This window comes from Leopardus geoffroyi, chromosome C3, assembly GCF_018350155.1.
Source record: "Leopardus geoffroyi isolate Oge1 chromosome C3, O.geoffroyi_Oge1_pat1.0, whole genome shotgun sequence".
NCBI lineage: Eukaryota > Metazoa > Chordata > Mammalia > Carnivora > Felidae > Leopardus > Leopardus geoffroyi.
In genome coordinates, this window is record NC_059338.1 from 39,467,662 (window position 1) to 39,492,927 (window position 25,266).

Sequence of the window (25,266 nt, forward strand, 5' to 3'; positions counted from 1 at the left end):
ATTGTGCCTTAATTGTACCTGCATTTCCAGTGCCCAGAATACCTGGTGCATCTCCATGACCCCCAGGCAGCGAGCCAGTGAATGAGGTTTGGTAACTCAGTCTCCCCACATGGCAGTGGTGGGGTGGAGGGCCTGCCTCGTGACGTCCCTGTAGGAGATACATGATCCCAGAGGGTTTCCTCTAGATCTCTGAGCATGCATGGCACTTTCTAGAAGCTATCTCATTCTTCCTCATAGCAACTCTCAGGTAGGTAGTATGACCTATGTTTGACAGATGAAGAAACTGAGGCGCAGGGAGTCGAAGTAAGCTTGCCCTGGTCACACCGCTGATAGCGGTGGAAGCAGGATTCCGGCCCCACCCCGGCGCCTTTCCACACACCCAGGCACCCCTCCATGGCCCAGCCTGTGTAGGCTCCCGGACCGCCACCTCAGTGGTCAGCCTCCAGAGACATGATTAAGACGGCGGGGCAGAAGCAAAACCAGTAAGTAGTACATTCAGATCCCAAGAGAGTCCTAAGTGCTGTGGGTTATCAATGTTTGTTTGGGGGCATGAATTTGTGCTTTACTTTTGCTAATTTAGCAACTCTTGTTCCTTTAATTAACAAGTGCACCTTACTGAGAAATTAGACTTTACCAGAACTATCAGCAATGGCAGCCTGAGAAGCCCTCAGCTCTGTTCACCAAGGTATGCACGCACATCCCTCTTAACACTCCTGCCTGGGACAGTCCAGGAAGTCCCCTTCGTGGACACCAGCTGCTGACCTCCCACCTTGAAGCATTTGCAGGGCTTCCCTGTGGCCTGCGGAACTGAACCCCGGGGGCTGGGGTGGGACGACGGGAGGGGGTCGGCCCTTCGGGGAAACTTGGAGAAGTCTCCTAGCTCCTCAGAGCCCCTCAGCTCTCATCCTCCTCCCCACCCTTCCCTTTTTGTTTAGTTTGACCTTGGTCACTGATGACAAGGCTTCTTTTCCTGCCAAACCAATCAATAAGCTAAACAGACAGAAGATGAGTATTTAGAATATGGGAAGCCAAACTCAAACACAGATAGGTTATCAGTCTAGACCAGAGCAGACTTCTGAGCAAATATTTCATTAACAAATTTTTCATGGCAACTTGCATGTTAAAAAAAAAAAAGGGGGGGGAGGGAGAAAGAGAGAGAGAGACAGAGAGAGAGAGAACAGTGGTAGGGGGTAAAGAAAAAAACTGGCTGCATCCTTGACGTTGCACTGCCCTGGGAGGGGGTGCTTCTGGGAGTGAGGGGCACAGAGCAGGGAGAAGGGTAGGGCGCACCAAGGAGCCCCCAGGAAGGGGAGCCCCAGCCCCTTAAAACCTTCCAGCTTTAAACCTCCCTCTCCTTTCAGCACTGGTCTGTGTGATTCATCTTTAGCCTTCTCCACGGCACTGGAGCGGGTTGAGTCTCAGCATGCTAACCCCACTCGGGGAGCCAGCAGCTGGCTGCAGAGCCCTGGGATGATCACACCGAGGGGGCTTGGGAGAAGGGAGGGGACACGGTGCTTAGAGAGCCCCACTGGGGAGCTGGGAGACAAAGGGAACACTGACCATAATAATAATAAGAGCAACTGTTTACTGGTGCCTAAGTTATAGGCACCACGGAAGGCTCCCAGTCTCCATCACTTCATCCTCCCACCCAGGCCTGAGCTGTGGTGAGCACGGGTACACAAGCCCACCGCTGTCTGCTCTGACGGCTCAATATTTTGCGTATCGTACTCTACGCACGGCAATCTACGGGTAAAGTACTTTGGTTTTCATTTATAGGTGAGGAGCCTGAGATTCAGAGAGGTGAAGCAGCTTGCTCAAGTTTGTCCAGCTGGTAAGTGGCAGGGGCAGAATTGGGAACTAGGTCTGTCTGACTCTGAAGACAAACCATTTCTGGCTCATTTCCACTGCGTCCATGATAGTTTTAAGAATACAGTAAAGCCTTGGATTGCAAGTGACTTGTTCTGCGAGTGCTCCACAAGACGAGCAAGTGTTTCTAAAAAAATTTAACTTGATAAACGAGCGATGGCTTGCAATACGGGTAGCACGTGATGCCAAATGTCATCTGATCACAACCGAGCCAATGGTTCTTAAAATTCACTTCCGTGCACAAGTGCTTGGGATTACAAGCGTGTTTCCGGAACGAAGGACACTCGCCAACCAAGGTTCTACTGCACTTTAAAGGAAGGGTCAGCAAAACGTGGAGTTACTAATATTCAACTCTTTTAAGTGCTGAGGGAATAGAAGTAGGACAGAGTGGGTTTTCAATTCCTTGTGTCCTGTGCTCCTTCCACCTTAACTTGTGTAGACACAGCTCCTGCCTCCTGAAGATGCCTTCCTGCCTTCATCTGGACTCGTGTGCATACCATTCAGGCTTCAGCCAACAGCCACTCCACGGGGCAGCTCCCCGGCTCACCCTGTGCTATTTGTTCTTGTTAGTTTCCATCCTTCCTTCAGAGCCCTTTGCACCAATGCTAATCTTCACGTGCAATTTATTGATGAATCTCTGTGTCCCACATAGACTGGATTAATACTAATACTGATACTTAACCTCTATTCACTGGTTCCTACAATCCTGGCACTCTCTTAATGGTTTTACGTGTGTTAACTCATTTAATCTTCTCAAGGGCTCTGCAATAGTAACTGTTAGTGTTCCCATTTTACAGATAAATGAGACATAAAGGAACTTGCCCGATGCTACTTCACTAGCGCTTGAGCGAGTGACAGAGCAGGATATGAACTCAGGGGGTCTTTGGTTCCAGAATCCATGCACGCTCTCTCTCTCTCTCTCTCTCTCTCTCTCTCGTTCTCTCTCTTTTAGATAGAGAGCCTGTACATGTGCAATCAAGCAGGGAAGGGGCAGAGGGAGAAGGAGAAAGAGAGAGAGAATCTTAAGCAGGTTCCATGGCCAGTGCAGAGCCCCATGAGGGGCTTGATCTCATGACCTCACTGTGAGATCATGACGTGAGCTGAAATCAAGAGTTAGATGCTTAACCAAGGGAGCCACCCAAGTGCTCTTAACCATGATGATGGCCACAGAGTCCTCCCATCTCGGTCTGTACACTCCTTGGAGGTGAATTCTGTTTCTCTACCTCGAATCTGGGATGCTCACGTGATTTGCTTTGACCAGCAAAATGCCATAAAAGCGATGCTATATGACTTCCAAGGCTAGGGCTTGACTTTGCAGCTTCTGCGCTCTGTGTGTGTGTGTGTGTGTGTGTGTGTCTCAGAATGCTGCCCTGGGACTACTGCATAAAGAAGCTGGAGGAGAACAGAGACACTCCAGCCAACAGCCTGCACCCACCGCTGGACTTGTCGCTAGAGTGAGGCTATCTCGGACTTTGTGGCCCAGCCAAGCTTCCAGCTGAAGGCAAGCACACGACCCAGCCAGGCGGTCAGCAGGGGAACCAGCCAGCCAGCCCACAGAATCATGAAAATTAATAAATCATGGTTGTGCTCAGCCACTAAGTTTTGAGAAGTTCTGTCGCACGGCAAAGGCTAACTGGGCGAGAACTGTCTTGCTCATATTGTATGCCTCGTGCCTGGCGACATGTCTGGTTCATTGTGCTTTCATGGCAAAAATGGGTCGACTTAGTGAATAAACAGAAGTGGGATTGAACCAGGGAGACCCCTGAAAGATGGTGGCTGGCTATACGATACGTTATGGAATCCATTCCACGTGATGCACTGTGGAATACCAGAACAGATGATAATTTCACTCTTAATTTTCTGTACTTGTTTTCAAGTCCTTATTGACCCAGTTTGAGAATAGGTTATAAAGTGACTTGATGACATTTTAACATTTAAAAAAAATTTTTTTAATGTTTTTATTTATTTTTGAGAGAGAGAGAGAGAGAGAGAGAGAGCGTGCGCTTGAGCAGGAAAGGAGCAGAGAGGAATGGAGACACAGGATCCGAAGCAGGCTCCAGGCTCTGAGCTGTCAGCATACAGCCCTACATGGGGCTCGAACCCACAAGCTGTGAGATCGTGACCTGAGCCAAAGTCAGACGCTTAACCGACTGACCCACCCAGGCGCCCCAACATTTTAACTTTTTATCCTTTGTGTTCTCTTCTTTTTTTAGGCTCTCCAACCCATACCTTGACATTTTATATTTGTTTGTATGATTATTTGATTGATGTGGGTCTTCCTATGAACTCAGACAGGTCAGGGACCCCGTCTCGTTTTGCTCATGGTTGTAGCCCTTGTTCTGGCTCATATCAGGAGTCCAGTACGTACTATTCCATGGCCTGAATTAAAAATGTGAATTTTAATTTATCCTAACTTCCGGTTTCCTTAGGCTGGTATTAAGCCCTCATCTACATGTTTGAGCTTTCCTTTTCAAATTCTCAATCACAGAATGCTAGCGGGGGCAGGGGGCCTTTTTTTTTTTTTTTTTTTTTTATATAGGAAAAGGACATTCAAAGGATAGCAGGATGTCCCGTGGTCACACAGCTGGTTTACAGCAGAGTCGGGACATTAGGTCACATGGTCGTCATCCACTGACTTCACATTCTTCCAAAGGGTAGACTCTGAAGTCCCCATCGTACAGATGGGCAAACTGGGCCAGAGCCAGTGCCGGACCACAGATGACTCATCTCTCAGCTGAAATCTGTCTTCATGAGTCCAAGCTGGCTCTAGGGTTAAGCTTCTGCCAGCTCCAAGTGTTTTTTTTTTTTTCTCTTTCATGTTGCTCTCAAATATATTTCTATCCGCGTCAGACCATCCCCCTTGTTCCCATTTAACCTGAGAACGTTAAACCCACTTTTGATCATCATGTGAAAATCTGAAGCAAAGTGCTTCCTTCAAGGCAGATGTTTGGAAATGCTGAGCTGCAGGCGTTCAACTTGTCAAGTAACTTTTCAAATGATGAAAAAAGGGGGAAATGTAGGTCAGAAAGCAATAAACTATATTCACATCCAATATATCATTCTGGTTAAGGAGCTGACTTTGAATCTCCACCTTTTACTAAAATGAAACAAAAATCCAAATCCAACCCAAAGCATTACAGCTTTAAGTACTGAAAGTATTTATTATTTCTAGTCAAGTAATCCAAAAACATAATCTCAAGAACATCTATGCTCCAGGAATGTCTCAAAACGCCATGGATTTGATGTGATTCCTTTATCCAGATGTTTGTAGAAAAGACTCTGGATGGCATGAGGGGAATTAAAGGTTTATTTTTAATATTTGAGAAAAGTCATATTTCCAATAACAGTGAGCCTTAAAATGTGTCCTCAGTCTTTGCTGCCTCTCTCGTCTTTCTCATTATTATTTCCTCAAGTAAGAGCTCTCTCCTTCCAAATTATCAGTCTGTAGTTTTCCACACGTTAGTATTTAGATATTAGAAGAACAAGGTCATTGAGGTGCCTCCACTATGACTTTGACATTTACATCAACTTCATTTCAAGAGACAGTTTTCACCCACTGGGTACGTGAGAGCCAAGTCCTACAAAAAAAAATCACTTTTCATGGGGCTAGATCTCCAATAAACTGCCTGAGTCTTGCAGTCTTGCAGTATAGCGTGACTTGCCTTTGAGGACGATGATATGTTTCCCAAGTGTCCCTGAAATCTAGAATCATGGCACCAGAGACCCCAACAGTTGCTGTATCCGTCCTGTGTCCAGACATCTGACAATAAAGTGGCTGGGAGTCGTGAGCTTTTTATTATTTGAAGGCATCTCCCTCACCCATTATCCTCTTACCCGTAGAGAAGGATATTCTAAAACGTGTTAGATTGTATGAGTTGACTGAGTTTACCTGCTGGAGAAGATACATTTCAGGTTCTGGTGGCAGAGAGAAATTTAAAATTAGGTCACCTCATGGTTACAAGTTGTATCTATAACAGAAACTAAAAGGTCTCGGAGATCATACGCGGTCTTTGGTTGGGAGCCCAAAAGGGGCCTACTGTGAAACATTCTTTAATTGGTTTGTTACATTCAAAATAAAAAAATATATACTGAATATCTCTGTGGAAACTGAAGTTTTGATATAAAGTAATACAGCTAGGTTAAAATCCGAAATCTGAGCTCCAAAATCAGTCCCTGGAATACTGCCGTGTGTGTGTGTGTGTGTGTGTGTGTGTGTGTGTGTGTGTTGGGGATGCCAACCTGTGTGTTGTGATTTTAGGGAAACACAATAGTCCTCTCTAGCTTCCAAACCTTTCATTTAGTTTACTGTTTCTTGAAACTTGGTGCATTAGAATTCAGTCTCTTGTTTTAAGATTTGGAGGCTTCTGTAACACAAATACTTCTTTTCCCTTTGGCTAACATTCATATGGTGCTTACTTCCTGCTAGGTACTCTTCTAAGGCTTTAGGAGGAGTAATTTACTGAATCCTCTCAGGAACCTTCTGACTTAAGTGCGAATGTTGTCCCCATTTTGCAGATGAGGACGTCGGAAGCCCCAGGGTCATGTGTGAAATCAGGAGGTCTGACTCCTGGCTTTCTTTCTGCACCATGCCGCCTCGTTGGCCCCTTGGTCTGCATGCTTCAGGAGGCTTCCTCCTTCGGGAAAGGCCGGGAGGATGAATGGAGTTACATCTTACAGAAGAGGGTAGCACTGGGGGGAAACAGGTGCACCAAGTACACTGGGGAGGAAGGGAAGCCTAAAAGAGAACAAAAAGAACAAAAGGGAGGGTGTGAATAATGAGGACAAAGTCTGCCTATGTCTTCATTATGGCAGCAGCTGAGAGAAAATTGTCACAGTGGATGCCCTTGCAACTGCAGGCAGGACCCTTCATTGTGGAGTTCAATCCCTCATTTTACAGCCAAGGAAAACTGAGGCTGGGAGAACAGACTTAGGACAAGGGAAAAGAAGGTACTGAGACTTCCCAGCCGCTCGGTGGCAAAACCAGGACTGGGGCGCCATTGCCCTGATTCTAGATCCGGGGCCCTCTCGCCTGAAAGTAGCCTTGTGGGCTCCTTGTGGGCTCCAAATCACTGAGGGAGCGGGAGGAAGCTCAGTGCAAAGAAGCCTTCTTCTGTCTGTGGTTCTTCTCATGAAATGTTTGCTCCCCGGGGGGCATCTGGGTAGACAATGACTCATGGAGGAGAATTTTTGTCCTACGTCTACAAGGATTATTTCCTTACGGACACATTTCCTGGGAGCACCCTCTTCTCTCCCTCGTGTTACTTTTCGGGAGCGGGTGATGTAGCTGAGACTGGAAGCAGCGTCCATTGTCACTGTGCCATTTCATGAAGACGCCCCTGCATTTCTGAGGAGCATCGGAGGGGCCAGGTAAAAGCACAGGGGCTGAGGCGAGGGAAGAAACGGAGAACACGGTTGGAAATGAAAAGTATTCAAATATAAATTAATATAAACCCAGGGGTCATCTTGCATGCAGTCCTGGCAATAAGAGAATCCACCATGTGGGTGAACAAGTTAAAAAAAAGTAATCAAAGGTAAGAAAGAGGCGTATGTGAGGCATTAAGCATCAGGTACAGAGGCGGCCGGGGAGGATTACCGAACAAAGTCCAGAGAGTGTAAAAAAAGATAAGAAAGGCGAAGGTAGCGAATGAAAAAGATTGCACTGAAGGTTAAGAGAAATCATGGGAAAATTTCCCTAGTGCGTAAGGAACACAGGGGTCATTGAGCTAGACAGCTGGGTGGCGAAGACACGGGAAGGGTAATTTATTGAAAGGAGAAAAAAAAAAAGCGGTAGAGGTGACTAAAAAGGTTTAAATAAATTTTTTGCCCTGGAACTTTCAGGAAGATGGGGAACAAACGTTGGAAACTGACATACATTTTCTAGGGGAAACCAAAGAAAGATCGAAGACTAGCGAGAAAATGTCACTTGGACAGATTCAGAAATGAAGCACGGAAAATGGAAAGAACCATTAGAGACTTCAGTCCAAGGAAGAACGTACGCTATCACACCTGAATAATAAATATCAGGAACGTAAGAAGGGAGAGTTTGAAAAGCAAAAGGGTTTTTTTTTTTGGTGGGGGAGGGGGGAATCCCATCAGCAAATGGTCAGTGATGGCTCCTAGCTGTCTTACATCATTAGACCCACCTCATATTTGAGTCCTCTCTCTTCTCCTTACCTATGTTCCTTCCATATATATTGGAATATATATGGAATATATATATTGGAATTCCATATATATTGGAATATATATAACTTTCATAGATATTGAAGATTTGCTACATGCTCGGCATTATGCTTTCTATTTGGGGAGGTGCGTAGACGAGTAAGATGTCTGTGGTCCCTGCCTCAGGGAGTGTACATTTCAGCGGGGTGGACACGCTCAGTGTGCTGCTGTAGGAGGTAGCCAGAAGCCACGGAACTATGGGTGGTCATTTTGGGTAGGAAAAGAGAGCTGGGTGGTCATTTTGGATTGAGGCCATCAAATTCCACCTGAAGGAGGAAATGAATCACATTAATACTTCTTAGAATCACAGTAAAGAATAATGGCCCCAGAGTGTTGGGTTTTGTTTAGTTTTGTATAGAGTTGAAAGGTTTCGCATGAAATCAGGTGCTGGCGGTAAGGGTTATCTGGGGGTAGATATTCGAGGAGCCCCTTCCATCACATTATATGCGGTAATTTCTGCAAAAGCTTGGGGAATCCATTCCTGGATGAGGCTGTATGAGTGACGACTGTGTCGCTGAACCTGGGGACTAGAGCAGGGGTGAGTGTCCGACCCACAGGGAAAAGGTATAGGGGCTGAGCTGGGCATACTCGTCTAGGGGACCCCCAGTCCTCCACACAGAGTGAGGGAAGCCCCGGTGGGAGCTGAGGAGCACAGAAGTGTCTGAAGCAGGAACAAAGGTGGTCAGGAAGGACAATAAAACTCTAAGCGGTCCACCAGGAGAGATGGGTAATTTGATTATCCGATTCAGTGTAGTGACAAAGAAGGTAACGAGACTAGGGACGAGAAATTCAGAGGTCAAACAGACCCTCCACAGCCACAGGCAGTAGACTTGAGAGGAGGAATCCGAGGGCAGAGGAAGATAAAATTTTAATGCCTTTGGCACCAGGATCTGGAGCAATAAAAGAAATCAAACGTTATTCTGGACTGCATAAATAGAGGGACTGTGAAGAAGTCAAAGGCGATTAACTCAGCGATAAACGGGAATGGTGGTGTTTGACCAAGGAAACTGGGGGAGATACCTGCTAGGATGTCCCCATTCCCTGTCTCTTTCCACCCAGCTCTTCTCGTTGCTTGTGTTCACATTTCACCTTGACTGTGGTTCTGTATGTTGTTGCTGGCCCTACGTGGTGAGAACAAAGGTGCATTAGTAACAGTCGTTCATCCAGATGATATTCTTATATAGACAAGTAGGACTGGATGGGAGTGGGATGTGGGGAAACATAACATTTTCGTCCTCCTCCAAGCTTTGCTAGGGGCGAGGTGCCCTATGCTGTCTGAGAATCCTTCCTTTAGACCCCATTCCAACAATACAAAATACAGATTCAAAAAACCAATTAGTCATTTCTGCTTCTCAGACTGTCTTCTATGACTACGAGGTACCAAAGAATATTGTCTCAGAAAGAAATGAGTTATAATCGGGTACAATTATTATATTACTAGTGGTTGGAAGGAAAGTTGCTACAATCTTTAAATTCAAACAGAAACAGATCACGTGACTGATTTAAGAATCTTGCTTCCTTTGGGGGGTGGGGGGTTAACTTCTCACTGACACAAATGTTCAAGTTTCCGTCTGTTACAATGAAGCTTTCTCAACATTTATTCTCGAGCCGGTTATTACCTATGACTATGCCAGAGGCACATAAATGCCTGTAAAGGCGTATCGTCCACAACATCTCTCAGAAATAAATACCTTCGGATACCTTGGAGTCTATCAAGTTTTAAAAAAGAAAACGATAGGGAAAGGGGAAGTAGTTTATCTGACTTCAGGGAAACTATCTCCTGCATCCCTTGTTTACCCCTGATAATATGTCCACCAATTAAGCATTTAACTGATTTCTTTAAGGTCAGGTTGCAAAGGGGTCAATTCAAGCTGGGGCGTCAGGGACAATTTCACATGGGAAATCCACTTTATTCCTACAGCAGGTGTGTGTCTTGGGTCAAAGAACAAGCTTCTCAGGTGTGGTGGCCCCCATGTGCTCTCGGGGAGATCCGAGGTCACTGGTTTAATATTAGCTCCGGGTGCCTCAGCCTGGTTACGAGGGTCCCTAAAGCTACCCTCTGTCCGGGAGGCGAGTTTGTTTTGAAATGGTTGACTGTATAAGGGACAGGCAAAGATAATTCATTTCGTTGGGGGGACAGGGAGAGGAAACGGGAAAGGGAATGAAGTTTAAACGCAAGCCAGTATCTCTAGAGAATGTGAAAAATGTCAAGTGCCAGGTTCTGAAGCCTTAGGGGATTTTGATGTCATTTTGAGCTCTTTTTGGACCCTCCTCTCCCTCACCCGCCCAAGGCCTCTGGGCACATGTCTGGAATGCGGAAGGGAAGAAAGTGATCTTCACCTACGAGGGCAGCCCCAGGATTTCCATTTAGAAAAACGCGACCCATTTGGAAACAAAACAAAACAAAAGCAGTCATTGCTCACTGACTCAATTTAATTAATCACACATTTATCGAGTACCTACTGTGGGCAAAGCCAACCTGCAAAGAAGATTGTAAGTGGCTCATTTCTTTTTAGATGTGTATTTATTTATTTTGAGAGAGACAGAGCACGCATGGGGGAGGGGCAGAGAGAGAAAGAAAAAGAATCCCAAGCAGACCCCTGCTGTCAGCAGGAAGCCAGACCGGAGGCTGGATCCCATCAAGGGGGAGATCAGACCTGAGCCAAAATCAAGTCGGTAGCTTAACCTACTGAGCCACCCAGGTGACCCTCAGCGGTTCATTTTAAGCAGCTTAGGAAGCCTGTTGCCTATACAAATAACACAAACGCTTAGAAGGCTGGCATCATGACTATAGTAAAAGAGACGGGATGAAGAATCATGTCCTCTGATTGTGGTTTATGTATCCCTTTGTTCACACTTCCTTCTGTGGCCCGGAGAAATCAGGGGGTAGCCGTGCAGGCCGGCCTCCGCCTCCCCCACAGCGTGCACAGTAGGGCGCTGCACTAACACCACCGGCTTCGTCCAGGGTCTGGAGAAATCGTTCTCATCGATTACGGTCATGCGGCATATTTACCCATTGTGCCAATTAGCAGCCTGTAAGTCCTGCGGCAAGATTTCAGAGGTCATTCTGCCTTTAGAAACCAACTCTGAGCAGCCAGGCTCCATTCTGTCAGTTTGAACCTTGAGGGCTGTTTTCCCAGCCTTCTCTGGGAGCCTCTTCTATTCTGGAACATTTTCATCTGAAGGGAAATGCTTCAAGGTACGGCTGAAGTCGCTCCGACGACTGGTTAATCTTGTCCCCGCTTCCAGATCCCAGAGCTGAGGCCACCCCCCTCTCTTTACCCTGGCAAATGGGAACTCCCTTCCCCGACATGCAGCCTTTTTGAAATTACAAATAAGTCGATAACTACAGGACTGACCCAATTACTGGCGCGTGAACTGGGTGAGCAGGAGCCATGTCCTCGTCTGGAAACCCGGGGCCAGTGTCAAGGAGGCCGATGTGATGGCAGGATCTCAGGTACTGGGAAATGAAAAGCAATCGACTCGGCCCAGATCTGGAAGTCGGCGGAGTGGAACGGCCTGGGCGAGCCTCCTTGTCATGCCTCCAATGGCCCTTTTCACAGTGTGAGCAGACCTTACAAAGAGGCAGTGACCTCGCCTTTCAGATGACTAGCAGCTCACCGTGATAACCAACCCCGCGGGGATTTCTTTGCAGTGATGTATGGTAAAGGTCAGCCTGAATCAGGAAGGAGCCTGAAATGGAGGAGGAGTTTAAGAAAATGCACTTTCACTACTTATGAGGGCAGATGATAGCTCAAGCACCCGGACCGGGTCTTGTTGAGGAGCCAAAGGATCCTCTTTAACGAAACGACAAAGAGGGATGTATAATGAACATCGCCTCCGCCATTTTACGTGAACGATGCTCGTCAGGATGTGGGAGAATAACGTGAAAACGTTTGACTCTCTCAAATGTGGTAGCTGCCCCCCTGAAATATTTAAACGTGCCATGTGTCCTGGTTTATGAAGCATGAATTGGCTTAAATGAAGGTAAAGTTCTGCCTAGCCAGTTAGAAGAGTCACAAATTCTAAATTCGGGGAGCTGGAATTAGTGCGATACCACTGTTTTCATGTTAAGATTCTAACTATCTGTATTCATAAAACCCTGAAATATAGATCCCACCGAATTCATGTTCATGTGATTGGAACTGGACTGAAATTTTGAAGAAAGCACTTACCCTATCCATCCCCAGGGTGAAGCTAAATGCAGGAAGAACCCGGTGTTTTCAGGGCCTTTCATTCCCTTCCCTCCTTGTCAACATAAGAAATAGATCCACCACCTGACTTTGGGATTACTGGTATGGCTTCCTTTTTTCCAGGCACACAGGCTAGACACCCAAGAACCACCTTTTTTTTTTTTTTAATTTTTTTTAATGTTTTTATTTATTTTCGAGACAGAGAGAGACAGAACATGAGCAGGGGAGGGGCAGAGAGAGAGGAAGACACAGAACCTGAAGCAGGCTCCGGGCTCTGACCTATCGGCACAGAGCCCGACACGGGGCTCGAACTCACAGACTGTGAGATCATGACCTGAGTTGAAGTCAGACGCCTAACCGACTGAGCCACTCAGGCACCCCGAGAACCCCCTTTTTTGATCACCCCTGCTCACACACCTACATGACAACTCCTGTCTGTTCCTGTGACGAGTATCTTATCAGATCCTTTCCCTCCATCTTCTTGGAGCCTTCCTTACCTCCTGCCTGGTCTATTCTCACAGATTATTGATATCTCCTTGCTCTCTGTTTCTGTTTCCTCTGATTCATTCTACTCACTCTCAACTAATTAACTTTCCTACGGCATGACTTTGATCATATCTCTTCTGCTTATAAATGTTCAGTGGTTCAAGATTACCTACCAAATACAGCACACGCTTCTCGGCCTGGAGACTCTACTGGTCCAAACATCCTTCTTGCTCCCTTTAAGTGCCCTAAACTCCGGCCAAGCCGGCCTGCTTGCCCATGTGCAAGCTCACTTTGCCATTTTCTGTTCTAGCCCTTTGCTAATGATCTGCCCACCTCTGTTTTTGTCCCCCATCCCCAAAGCTTTCCTCTTAAATCCAATCCAAGTTCATTCATTCATTCATTCATTCATTCATTTCTCCCCCATCCCCAAAGCTTTCCTTTTAAATCCAATACAAATTCATTCATTCATTCATTCGGTTCTTTTAGCAAATCTTTACCAAGTACATGCTACATGTTGGGCACAGCCTCTGAAAAAAGCATCCCCTGATTTCCCCAGCTGGAAGCAGCCTGCTCCCCTCTCACTAATATTTTAGTGTTTTCTACCACTCTGAGAAAAATTTCTCCTAGGCAGCAAGTCAGGTCCCGGCTCTTCCTTCTGGACTGTCAACATCTCTGTTCCCCCATCTGTGAACGTATAGTTCCTCCCCCATGGGGTAGTCGGGTTGTTGTGGGGATTAAATGTGATATGTTATTGTCCTTACTATTATTATTTATTGTGTTATTATATCTCATTTCGTTCTCCTTGAGACAGGGGCTGGGACTCTCTAGAACCTTGCAGGGAGTCTTTGCCTTCATCTTTGAATCAGTTTTATTTACTTGCAAGACACCGAGCTCTTCTCTGTCACCTCAGGAGAAGAGGGTTGATTATAAGTGTCTAGACTGGAAGTGAAGCCTCATCACATTCCAGAGGTAGCTCTTGTTCTCCATGTGTCAGCTCCTCTCTCTACATCCATTTTGTTCTCTCTTCCTAACGAATGGCTTCTGCAGCTGACTTAGAGTCAGGACCTATTCATAATTTGGTAGGTCCGTTGCAAAAGAAATGAGGGGTCCCTTGTTTAAAACGGAGGAAAAAATGCAAACTAAAACGTAACACTTCTTTCTTCAGCGGCCCTTTGTCTCTCTTCTCTGTCTCTTTCTGTCTCCACCTCCTTGGTGTTTTATATTTGCTATTTAACACCACCTTCCCCAGGCACGGAGACACTGGCAGGGCAGTGCAGACTCTCCTGGTGCCTAGGGGCCCAAGTCTGAAACTTGGCACCCATGGCTGGGTTCCCCTTCCCTGCCGTCCACCAGATGAGCACCATGCTTAAGGGAGGAGTGGAGAAGTTGAGCCAGGCATCACCCCTTCCCACAAGTCCACTGCCCCAACCCAAGGCAGACGGCCATCCCCAACGCCCAATCTCTGCGGGTGATGACGCACTAAGTACCTGGATTGGGGGAGGCTGAGAGATTGCTCCACTGAATCACCTGCCAAATGAACCATGGTGTGCCAGCCTGGGGCAAGGACAGCTGTCACCGCACCCCATTTCCAGATGCCACAGGGCACAGGGGTCCAGCATTCCCCGGCCCAGACTCGGCTCCCTGCTGGGCAGTGTGGGGAGGAGGAAGGAAGGAGAAGGTGGGACGGACGAAGGGGAGCAGGTCTGAGAACTCAGGGCTCGGACGCAGCCTCGGGAAGCTGAGCGCCTGGTCCATGTTCCATTGTCCCAGCCACTTCACCAACAAAACCCAAACTCAAAAAAATAAAATTCAGCACTAAATCCAAGCATGGGGCCCTGTTTGACCACTGGCTGCCTGTCCATGAAGCTGGCCCTTTTCGGAGTTTAAAGGGGTCAACATACATACGGAAGAGCATAGTTCTTTTTTTTTTTTTTTTTTAATTTTTTTTCAACGTTTATTTATTTTTGGGACAGAGAGAGACAGAGCATGAACGGGGGAGGGTCAGAGAGAGAGAGGGAGACACAGAATCGGAAACAGGCTCCAGGCTCTGAGCTGTCAGCACAGAGCCCGACGCGGGGCTCGAACTCACGGACCGCGAGATCGTGACCTGGCTGAAGTCGGACGCCCAACCGACTGCGCCACCCAGGCGCCCCCGGAAGAGCATAGTTCTATCTGACGACTCTTGGGGTTGCACCTTCTACCGCAAGCTGGTTTATTGTTTCAGTTTCCCAAAATTAATTTGCCGAAATAGAAATCTGACTGGCCCCACTGTTTCTCTTTATTCTTTTTTTAAAAAATAAATCACATAAGAACACCTGGGTGGCTCAGTTGGTTAAGGGTCTGCCTTTGGCTGAGATCATTGTCTCATAACTAGTGGGTTAGTGAGTTCAAGCCCCACATCGGGCTCTGGGGCTGTCCCACAGAACCTGTTTCAGATCCTCTGTCCCCGCCCCCCCCTCTGCTCCTCCCCCACTTGTGCTGGGGGAGGGGGTGTCTCTCTCTCTCAAAAATAAATTAAAAATAAATAAATAAGTCACATAGGTCATTGGTTGCTGTCCAGCCAATGGATTGGCTGCTTTTGGGTCAGGTGTCCATTCGGGTCCAATCATTTGGAGCTTTAGTGGACACAGCCGCTCAGCATAAAACGTGGACTCCTGGGATGCCCCCTCGTGGAGCTGCGGAAAGCAAGTCATGATTAAATCGTTAGTTTGGAGTTCATCAAATATGTTGAATTTTGCATGAATTAATTTTATTTTTTAAATTAAAAATGTCCATTGAAGGCCCCTCGTGTGCAATATTTTCTGGCCAACATTATGGTTACATTTTACATATGGAAGGACTACATGTTTTATTAAGGTATATCTTTTCAATACAGTGTTTTCTGAAAGTTACACTGGCTGCCATATATTTGTCTGAATCAATGCAGTTCTAGATCATGTAAAATCCTGACTCTATAGAACATCTTTAAAAATTACCTTGTTCAAGTCCTATCATTTTACGAGTGGAGAATGCATTAACTAGGTCAGGACAAAATCAGACAATTATAGCATAATACCAAGCCAGAAAGAGTAAAGAGACAATCTCTATGTCAAAATTAAAAATAATTTAAAAATATAACAAAAGTACCTAAAACTTGTAGATAAAAGAGTTAATATCCTTAGTACACAAAGCATTCAAATAAATCAATAAGGAAAAAAAATCAATAGAAAAATTGACAAGCAGGAGCAGACAATTAACACAAAAGAGTGTACAAATTGCCAGTAAAATGTTCAGCTTCACTATTTAAAAAAGAAATTAAAATGACAACAGATAGAATTTTTATCCATTGTCAAAGATGATAAAACCCAGGGCTGGTCTATAAACCCAGGGAAACAGGAATATTCAGATGCATAGGAGAATATTTCAGAGCAGCCTTTTGAAGGTCAGTTTGACAATATTGATGAAAATGTGAAAGATACAAGAATTCTGACCCTCAATTTTGACTTCCAGGTTTGACTCCAAGAAGCACTTACGTATGTAGACAATGGCATATATATGGAATGTTTCATGACAATATTATTTGTGAAAGTGACAAATTTGAAATATCCAACAATCTACCAAAAACAAGTTAAAATAAACTTATGATATTTTAGTCCATTGGATATTTTAGTCCAATATCTCGATGAAATATTATGTAGCCAATACAAAGAATAAGGAAGATTTACATGCACCTACATAAAAAGATGTCCAAATTGTAGTGTTAAATGGGAAAAAAAAGTTAAAGAAAAAATATCCATATTATGAACTCATGTATTTAAAAACTTCTATATATTACTATGAAATGTTACTTAATATCCATTAAACATTGTGTATAACATAAAATAATGTTCCAGTACAATTTCAGAAGATAGCATGTAGTCTGCATACGTCTGTGGGTGTGTAGGAGGAATGTCATCCAGGACCCTGGTCTCAGCAGTGGAACCACAAGACGTTATTCCTGCTCTTAAAGAGCTTAGAGTCGGGGCGCCTGGGTGGCGCAGTCGGTTAAGCGTCCGACTTCAGCCAGGTCACGATCTCGCGGTCCGTGAGTTCGAGCCCTGCGTCGGGCTCTGGGCTGATGGCTCAGAACCTGGAGCCTGTTTCCGATTCTGTGTCTCCCTCTCTCTCTGCCCCTCCCCCGTTCATGCTCTGTCTCTCTCTGTCCCAAAAATAAATAAACGTTGAAAAAAAAAATTAAAAAAAAAAAAAAAAAGAGCTTAGAGTCCAGGAGAGGGGATGAAATTGCTTCAAAGAATAAAAAGCACAGGATAGAGTGTCATTGGGTACTTACGGGCTCTGAAGCATTTTCATGTTCACAGAAACCCTGGAGGTAGATCCCCATTTTTCAGATGACCAAACTGAGACCTATCTAGCAACACGAGGTGGGGCTAAGTACATGACCAATCCTTTCCCCATAGTCCTTACACAACCACAATTGTACAACTTCCATACCCACCTGTCCCTTGCAGCAGAGGTCCCGCACCACCTTTGACATTTAAAAAAGAAATTAAAAGTAGCCCAAACATACTGTGATTACGTATATCAATATTTGCAAAAATGTCAGAATTCTACTCCTGTTTTCTCTCTGTTGTAACTTCACGGAACTTTTTTTTTTTTTTTTTTTTGAGATTCACAGTGACAAGATTGTTCGAGAAGCCCTGGGTTCCAGGCCTGGTTCTGCCACTTGCTGCCTGTGGGCTCTGGGCAAGCCCAGTGATAAAAGTGTCACTAACAGACCTGCTTTGTTTGTCCACCTCCAGATGAAACAAAGCACGGGTAGGCCTTTGAACCCAATAAAATAATGAAGATGACAAGTTTCTCCTCCACAAGCCTTGAATTTGGGCTCTTCCCCCACCCCCCCCCCGCCCCCTTCTCTCTGATTGAAGCATCATCACACAGAACCAGGAAACAAGGTCATTTTCTCTCTAAGAACCAGCTCACGTGCATCTCCCTGCAACATATGGGGATCTTTCTTTGGAGAGGTTGCTTGGCCAGGTGAACAGCTGTTGCTGGATGCCCTTATGAATAAGTGGCAATAACTCTGATAGAGTGAGCTTAAGAAGACAGCTTAACTACTTTGCCTTGCGAGTAGGCTTGTTTGGGGTTTTCCTTCACTTACGCCACCCCTGGATTTATTTCTCCTTTATTTTGTGTGGTGGCGATCACGGAAGTTGGCATTCGCTTAGAAAAAATGCTCTTTGGGATCTCTAGCTATTGTAGCTCGACAAAATATATGTTGGCTGGCAAAAATGTACAGAAAAACAGATTTTTACGAAATGTAAGTTAGATGCGTAAACGGCAATCTGCCTCAAGTGCCTTAAATTATGTCCATCCTTTGCCCCAGTAATTCCACTGGGAGGGTTTTATCTGTCTGATCATATTGGATAATTATGAAAATGTGCATTTTTAAGGAGGTTCATTACAGTATTATTTATAATGGTAAAAATAAAAAATGATCTTACTAGATCCTATTACAGGATTGTTTAAATAAATGAAGGCACATCTACCCAATACAATATATACGACTAGTAGCAATGATGTGGCAGATGTGTCTATACGTTCACACACATGCACATACACAAATATGTGGAGAGGTATTTTGTTGTTAAAACTGGGGTGGAAAACAGTATGTGTAGTAAAATCTCATTCTGCTTTAAAATGTCTGTCTTCACTTCTATACAAAGTCTAGAAGATTATACGTCAAAACGTGAATGGTGGTTATCCTTGGATGCTGACATAGGATAAACACAAATACACACATACACACATACACAGTGTGTGTGTGTGTGTGTGTGTGTGTGTGTGTGTGTATAACAAAATGACCATTGATTTTATTGCACTTAAAAAAAATATGTTGAGTTCCCGGGTGGCTCAGTTGGTTAAGCGTCTGACTTCGGCTCATGATTTCACCGTTCATGAGTTCCAGCCCCATGTCAGGCTCTGTGCACAGGGCCTGGAGCCTGCTTTGGATTCTGTGTCTCCCTCTTTCTCTGCCCCTACCCTGCTCGCTGTCTGTCTCTCTGTCTCTCTGTCTCTCTCTCAAAAATAAACACTTAAAAAAATTTTTTAAAAACATGTTATTTTTTCTTTAAATATAGAATTAGGAGATTCTATTTTTTCCCCCATAAAGATTAGATGTATAAACGCAAAAGAATCCCCACTCACTGCACCAAGAATTCTGGTGAGGGAAAAAAAGTTAACAAAGACCTTAGATCTCCCAGGAATTAACTGTTCTGGAAGGGAGTCTGCAGAATTTTCAGAACTTTGTATCTCTTTTTAGCAATTTCCCTAGTCCTGAATCTCTGATCTTTGGCAGTCTTGACGACTCTTTCATCCTTAGACCATGGAATTTGCACATCCACTTGTTAAAGGTTTATTTCACCGTGTTACGAGTGCTGATCTCTCTGCGGCCTCCACAGACCGGGCGCTCCTTGTGGGCAGGCGCCTGAGGAGAACGTGGCGAGTGGGCAGGCGAGGGAGGACGAGGTTCTCTGTAAACGTTGGGGACTGAATGCTCTGACAGAGACGGGCATTAACAAGGTAGGTTTGTTAGAGGTCTGTGGCGGGAGAGAAGTCAATGTGGAAAAGTATGGAATGGGTTATGGAGGAGATGGTATTTGACATGCCTTTGAAGGATTTATCTGAGCGAAAATGCAGAGTGGAAGGCCACTGATTCCAGGCAGAGGGTACAGCAGGGGGAACCAACTGACCTGGTGTGCTTAGCACTGAAGGGTTTCCGGGGACTTGGGCCTTTCGGTGTTAAAATCTTATCAGTCCTCGGCAAACCGTGATTGACTGGTTGCTTGGCAGAATCGTGTAATCAAAGGCAGGAAGATAGAAAAGCAAAGTTAAGAAACACGTCATCCACTTTGGTTAGAGTGGCTTCAGCGTAGGGAGACCGTAGACAGCAAGGTCAGGGAGGTTCCGTTGGGCCTAACTCAAGAGGGCCTTGAATGCCCCATTGAGATTCTTGTGCTTCATTTTGTGCAAGTAGTAAGACCAAAGGCACTTTGCATCCTAAGGCTTGCCTTCTCGAGCACACATTAAATCTCCCTCTCTCTCTCTCTCTCTCTCTCTCCAATATCTCTCTTCAAAAGCATCTGTTACACTTTCGGCTCCTTTGCCCTGACGTGATGTCTCCCCCTGATAAAGCACACCTCGAATTTTCAAATGTCGTAATCAACTGCAAACGAGAACTGCCTTCCCTTGTTTGAGGGAAGTCGCTTTACCCCTCATGGGGACAGACGCCACGGAGCCCTCCACCTCCACATCCAACCCTTCTGTCACTGGCGGACATGTAGGAGATGACTCACTGGCTGGAATTCAAGACAGGGCGGGTGGCGTCTAGGGAGCAGAGCAGAGGTGGGGGGCTCCTGGGGAGTGAGAGCGGGTGACCCTGGCCTCGTGTGCACCGTGCTGCTGAGCGGGGCGCCACCCGCCTCTCCTGGAGCATCTGAGGAGAAGCTTGGGCTGTTGCAGCATCGGGGTCTACACAGAAGGCCATTGCCATCCGCATCCTGGTGTCTCTGTCTGTGCACCATAAAAACTGACAAAAGGGGCCTCACTGCTGAGTTTCAGACTGAATGTTTAATGCAATTAATGCATATTTCATAGCACAATAACTGCCAGAGCTTTGCCCTGCCATCCTCCCCGGCTGAGTTATTTACACAGCCATTTTGAGCCCAGTCACAGAGGAAGTTGACAAATGAGTATCTGTGCAACACGTCTGGTCTTTTCCCATGCAGATCAGGGCCTCACAACTTCAAAAAGTCCCTGAGCAGCATCTCAAACTCACCCCCCCCCCCCTAGTTGGGTGAATAGATTTTCCCTTGGTAAAAATCCCTTGACTTCCATCCTTCCCTTTTCTCTCCTCCCTAGCCCCAAGAAAAGTATTAAAAAAAAAGGGGGGGGTATGCTAATATCATCGTGCCCCGAAATGAATCTTAGTGATTTCTCTCATTACAAAATCCCTAAAAACGAAGAGAGTGAGCTGTCCCCCTGGTCAGTGACTTCGTTTATTCATTGATCAGTTCTGACAGTCCTTTGCAAGGCAGCTCTGCCCCTAGGATGCTTTGACATAAATCAGGGGCTCCTCAGCTCACCTGCTCATCACCGGTGATGGATTTGGCAGGTTTTCAGGTTCCTGTGAAACAGATCTCTGGACCAGGAGAGCCAGACTGGGACTCAGAAGGTAGCATGCAGCACGAGAGGGATGTCGACTGACTCACATCTTGTGCCGTTTTTCACTTACTAGGCACAAATCCAGCCCTTTGAGTCTTAGTTGTAACCTTCGATTAAACATCAAGAAGCTTCACGTGTACTTTGTGCAACTGTCGTGTTCCTGACAAGTTGTAGATAATCATTTCTTTCGGTAAACGTGATCCTGTGTTTCTAGTGACTCATTTAGAGACTTTCCGGGTCGCTCTTTTCTGTACCATGTGAACTTTTTCTGCCTCCCTCTCCCCACCCCAGTCACTCTGCCAAATACTTAGTAAGAGAAAAAGAAACCAATTTAGGAAAGAGCAGTTGAAACGAACATTGACACGAATCCTTTTACAACGTGTGAATATTCACCCTTAATGTGTCGATTTTGTCACGATGGGCTTTTAGATGCCAAGTTTTCCTAAATAGAGGTCCGTCCACGGTAGAGCACCCTAGCAAATCAAAACAGCCGGATGGTTTTATTTATTTATTTTTTTTTAATTTTTTTTTTCAACGTTTATTTATTTTTGGGACAGAGAGAGACAGAGCATGAACGGGGGAGGGGCAGAGAGAGAGGGAGACACAGAATCGGAAACAGGCTCCAGGCTCCGAGCCCTCAGCCCAGAGCCCGACGCGGGGCTCGAACTCCCGGACCGCGAGATCGTGACCTGGCTGCAGTCGGACGCTTAACCGACTGCGCCACCCAGGCGCCCCTGGTTTTATTTTTTAATGAAAGTACAAAGCTAAATTCAGCAAGTTTGATTTTTATGATGAATAGATTCTTAAAAGTGCAGTCAGATGTAGCCAGCTCTCCCCTATCTACCACGTTTGGTTGGGGGGAAAGCATGGGGATAGTTGTAAAACTCAGGCCTCAGAGTGAAAAACTGGGCTCCAAATAGGACACTCAGACACACAGAGAGAAAGGTCATTTAGCCCTTTTGGCCGAGGAGAGGATGGAGATGTCAGTGACGGACTGTGGTGACATGGGACACTGTCATGGATATGACTTTATACTTGGAAGTCCTACCGGCCTGAGGTTGGTTGCTCACTCCACCTGCTACCAGCTGTGAGACTTAGAGTCACTAGTCTTCAGCAAGCCTTACTTTTCGAACTGCAAAGTGGGTATAAGATAAAACTTACCTCTAATGCCCTTATCATGGTCAGACGAGAGAGTGCACGTAAGCCGCTTAGCGTGGCGCCTGATCGTCGCAAACACGCGCTAACTACCAGCTCGAACGGGTTAGACTGTGATTCGGTGTGTTTTGATCTTCCCAGGTTCTCAGTGAGGCTGGCGGGACTTTGGATGTTATCATCCCCATTTCACAAAGAGAATACTGGAACCCAAGGAGATCCTAGCCACACAATGAAGGACGTAGGAATAGAGGCCAGTGAGTTCTAAGAACACAAACATTGCAGCCCTTTACCTCGCCCCTTAGACACTGGGCAACGTGGCATAAAATGGAAGTCCTCACTTCCTTTCCCAGCACCCAGTTATTCAGCCTGAACTGACCAGGCCTGGAGAGGGAAGCAGCCAACCTCCCACTCCGTAGATGTGAGGCCTCTGACACTTGGCTACTCCTCTCTCTTCTTTAGCATAGAAAGGATGCTGAAATGCTAACAGCTTCCGGTTATTGAGGGCTCGCTGCTTTTTGCCTGGGATCTCGCTAAACGTTTTACCCACACGACTGCTGTCCTTTGTGGATGTTACAAACGACGGGGCAGGCTCAGAGAGGTGGGGTGACTTACTCAAAGGGGATAGCTAGCAAGTTGTGACGTCATGACTGAAATCAGTTAAGTCAGGGTGATCCCAAGTAGAACTTTAAATTGCTTCACCAGTGGTGAATCAAGTTCAGGTTTCAGGTTCCCTCAAGCAGAAATGACTGGTCATCAGAATTGTCCAGGGTGCTTATAAAATAATGCAGATTCCTAGGCACCACTCTTGGAGACTGATTCCGTAGGTCTAGGCGAGACCAAAAATCTGTATTTTTTCAATCCTCAGTTGAGTCTTGTCATCAACCAGGTGTGGGAAGTCAGTTTTAGGACACATGCCCAGCTGCCCTCCAGAGTGACCTTGCAGATGGCTTATTCATTACTTCCTTGTCCTCTGGGGCCATTTTGATCTCTGGTGCCTTCCTCACCTTCAGACTCAGTGTTTCAGTCCACACATCAAATATTTATGGAGTGCCTATTGTGATCAGGACACCCTTGCTCTAAGAGACCAATAACTTAAGGCCGCTGGAATGACTGTGTTCATAGTCCAGAGCTGGCTGTGTGTATGCAAGGTTCTGGAGGCATGTTTCTTTGTAGAGGCTTTACGTTTTTTGCATATGTTTTTCTGTTATCTGTTTTCCCAGAAATCAAGAGCCAGTCCCCTTTGTCTGTTTTTAAAACACAACCCATACAAACTAATGACGCTTAGTACCTGGCTCCGTAGTTAGTAAAAATGGTTGATAGCATGGGTTTGAACAAAAGGGAAAATCCCTCCTTCAGAAGGTATTAAGCAATCACCAGCTGGGGGTCTCTGGCCTGGCCCACGGAGGTTCTTACCTGAGTTCTTTTCTGCCTCCCAATATACAGCAACCCAGCCTTCCTCTTCCTCATTACCCTTCCCAACCCCACCCCAAACATAGACTCAATGAATTTGAACAGAAGCTGGGAAAGAGGCTGAGAAGGAGCATGCAATACAGTGATCCTGAACTCTAGCGCCACACGACCATCATATAGGGAGTTCCTAAAATATACTGATGCCTGCATCCCCCAAAGTCCAATGAAATGAGAATTCTGTAGGGATATTGGCAAAGTTTTGTTTGTTTGAAGATCCCCAGGTGATTGAATGTGTAGCCCATTGAGAAGTACTACTGTAGCAGAAGAGAACTGCGCTAGGAATTGGAAGGATATCTGGGTTCACTCTAGCCTATGTGACCATTTACACATGGCTGTCGCTGGCTGAGCTTCCTGACACCTGTACAATGAGGATGCTGGACTGGATTTCTCATGGACTAGTCTATTTTCAGCTATCACATTCTAAGTTTTAATGATCTGGGGTCAGCTCAGATGAAGAGGGAGGGTTGGGTGGGGAATAACAGCACAGACCTTGTTTCTTTATAAGGGCCAGATGCACAGAGGGAGGCAGACAGCAAGAGGGAAAGAACGGGAGCTGGATGCTAATTGGAAAGGATAAGGGACATGTCGAGTTGTCAGTTTCACTCGCAGGGACCTGGTCTGTGCCTGCTGGAGCAACCCTGGTGGATCCCAGGAAGGATCTTGGGCCTGCCAGTGTCTGTCCTCTCTCCTATCTGTCTATCTGCCGGCATGCTGTTCCATGGCAGAGGGCTTCTGTTTGTTTTCTTAAGACGATTAAGTCTTTCTAAGTCCCCCTCAGCAGAGCCTGTGATTGAAAGTGACAATTGAAGGCTACCCTATTTAAAAGCTGCCACTTTGTATTAGCAGAAGGATCAGCTCTGGTTGGGGGATATTTTACTGATGCATTTTAAAACTTGATCACAGAGAAACGAACAGGTGTACAGGGGGGCGGGGTGGGAGGTACAGAAAAGTTGGAGAAGAAGTGACAAGGTTCCAGTGTTTAGAAAGCAGCTCCAAACAGGTCAAATCCAAAGCCCTCATCCAAAAGGGCCAAATACAACGGGAGACTGGGCAATGGGGAGGTGACTTCGAGTGGTGTGAACAGCTGACCTAGGGGACCTAAAGGCCAACGGGGCAGAGGACTGTGACCATCTGTCCATTGCTGAATTAGAGCTCAGCCCTCACCACAACTTTAAGTTGTTGCAAAGTATTTTGATGCCTTCCTACCTTCCTTCTCCCACAGGAAGACAACTCCGCACATGCAGCTCCTTTCTTTCATCTCCATTCCTCAGACAAAATTGCTATGAGACATTTGTAGTGCCTACTACATGACAGGCACCATCCTGAGCACTGGAGGCACGAAGACGAATGATTGGTACTCTCCCAAGGACTCTAAGGACTCTAGGAGACAGAAGTAGGGCCACATGTGACCAGTGCTAAGGGGAGGGAGCTTAGAGCATTGGAGGCGTAGAGCACTCACCAACCTGGAGAGTGAAGAGGGATGCTTAAGCTGATTTTTGCATTACGAAAGAGAAAGTTATTCTAGAAAAAGAGAACAGCATGCACAAAGGTATGGAGGCCCCAATTCCGCATGTTCTGTTCAGAGAATTACACGTGTTTCAATAGAGCTGAAAGAGAATTGGAAAGGAAGCTAGAGAAGAAGACAGGAGCGCCAGATCACAAAGGATAGTGTAGG

General features: G+C 46.0%; 2 long non-coding RNA genes across 5 annotated transcripts; both read right to left on the reverse strand.

The window, feature by feature from the left end:
• Positions 1-8,938: 8,938 nt before the first annotated feature.
• On the reverse strand, positions 8,939-12,426 carry LOC123586458. Its single transcript, XR_006706799.1, has 3 exons — positions 12,264-12,426; positions 11,448-11,781; positions 8,939-9,209 (listed from the first exon to the last, which is right to left on the reverse strand). It is a non-coding gene; the product is annotated as an uncharacterized LOC123586458 (long non-coding RNA).
• A 2,785-nt stretch (positions 12,427-15,211) lies between these two features.
• Positions 15,212-22,298, reverse strand: LOC123586459. 4 transcript variants are annotated; one of them, XR_006706801.1, is made up of 5 exons: positions 22,128-22,298; positions 21,360-21,439; positions 20,888-21,073; positions 19,496-19,587; positions 15,212-15,442 (listed from the first exon to the last, which is right to left on the reverse strand). It is a non-coding gene; the product is annotated as an uncharacterized LOC123586459 (long non-coding RNA). The 4 variants fall into 4 exon arrangements; XR_006706802.1 differs by lacking the exon at positions 20,888-21,073 and having other exon boundaries at positions 19,496-19,580; XR_006706800.1 differs by lacking the exon at positions 20,888-21,073.
• Positions 22,299-25,266: the final 2,968 nt, after the last annotated feature.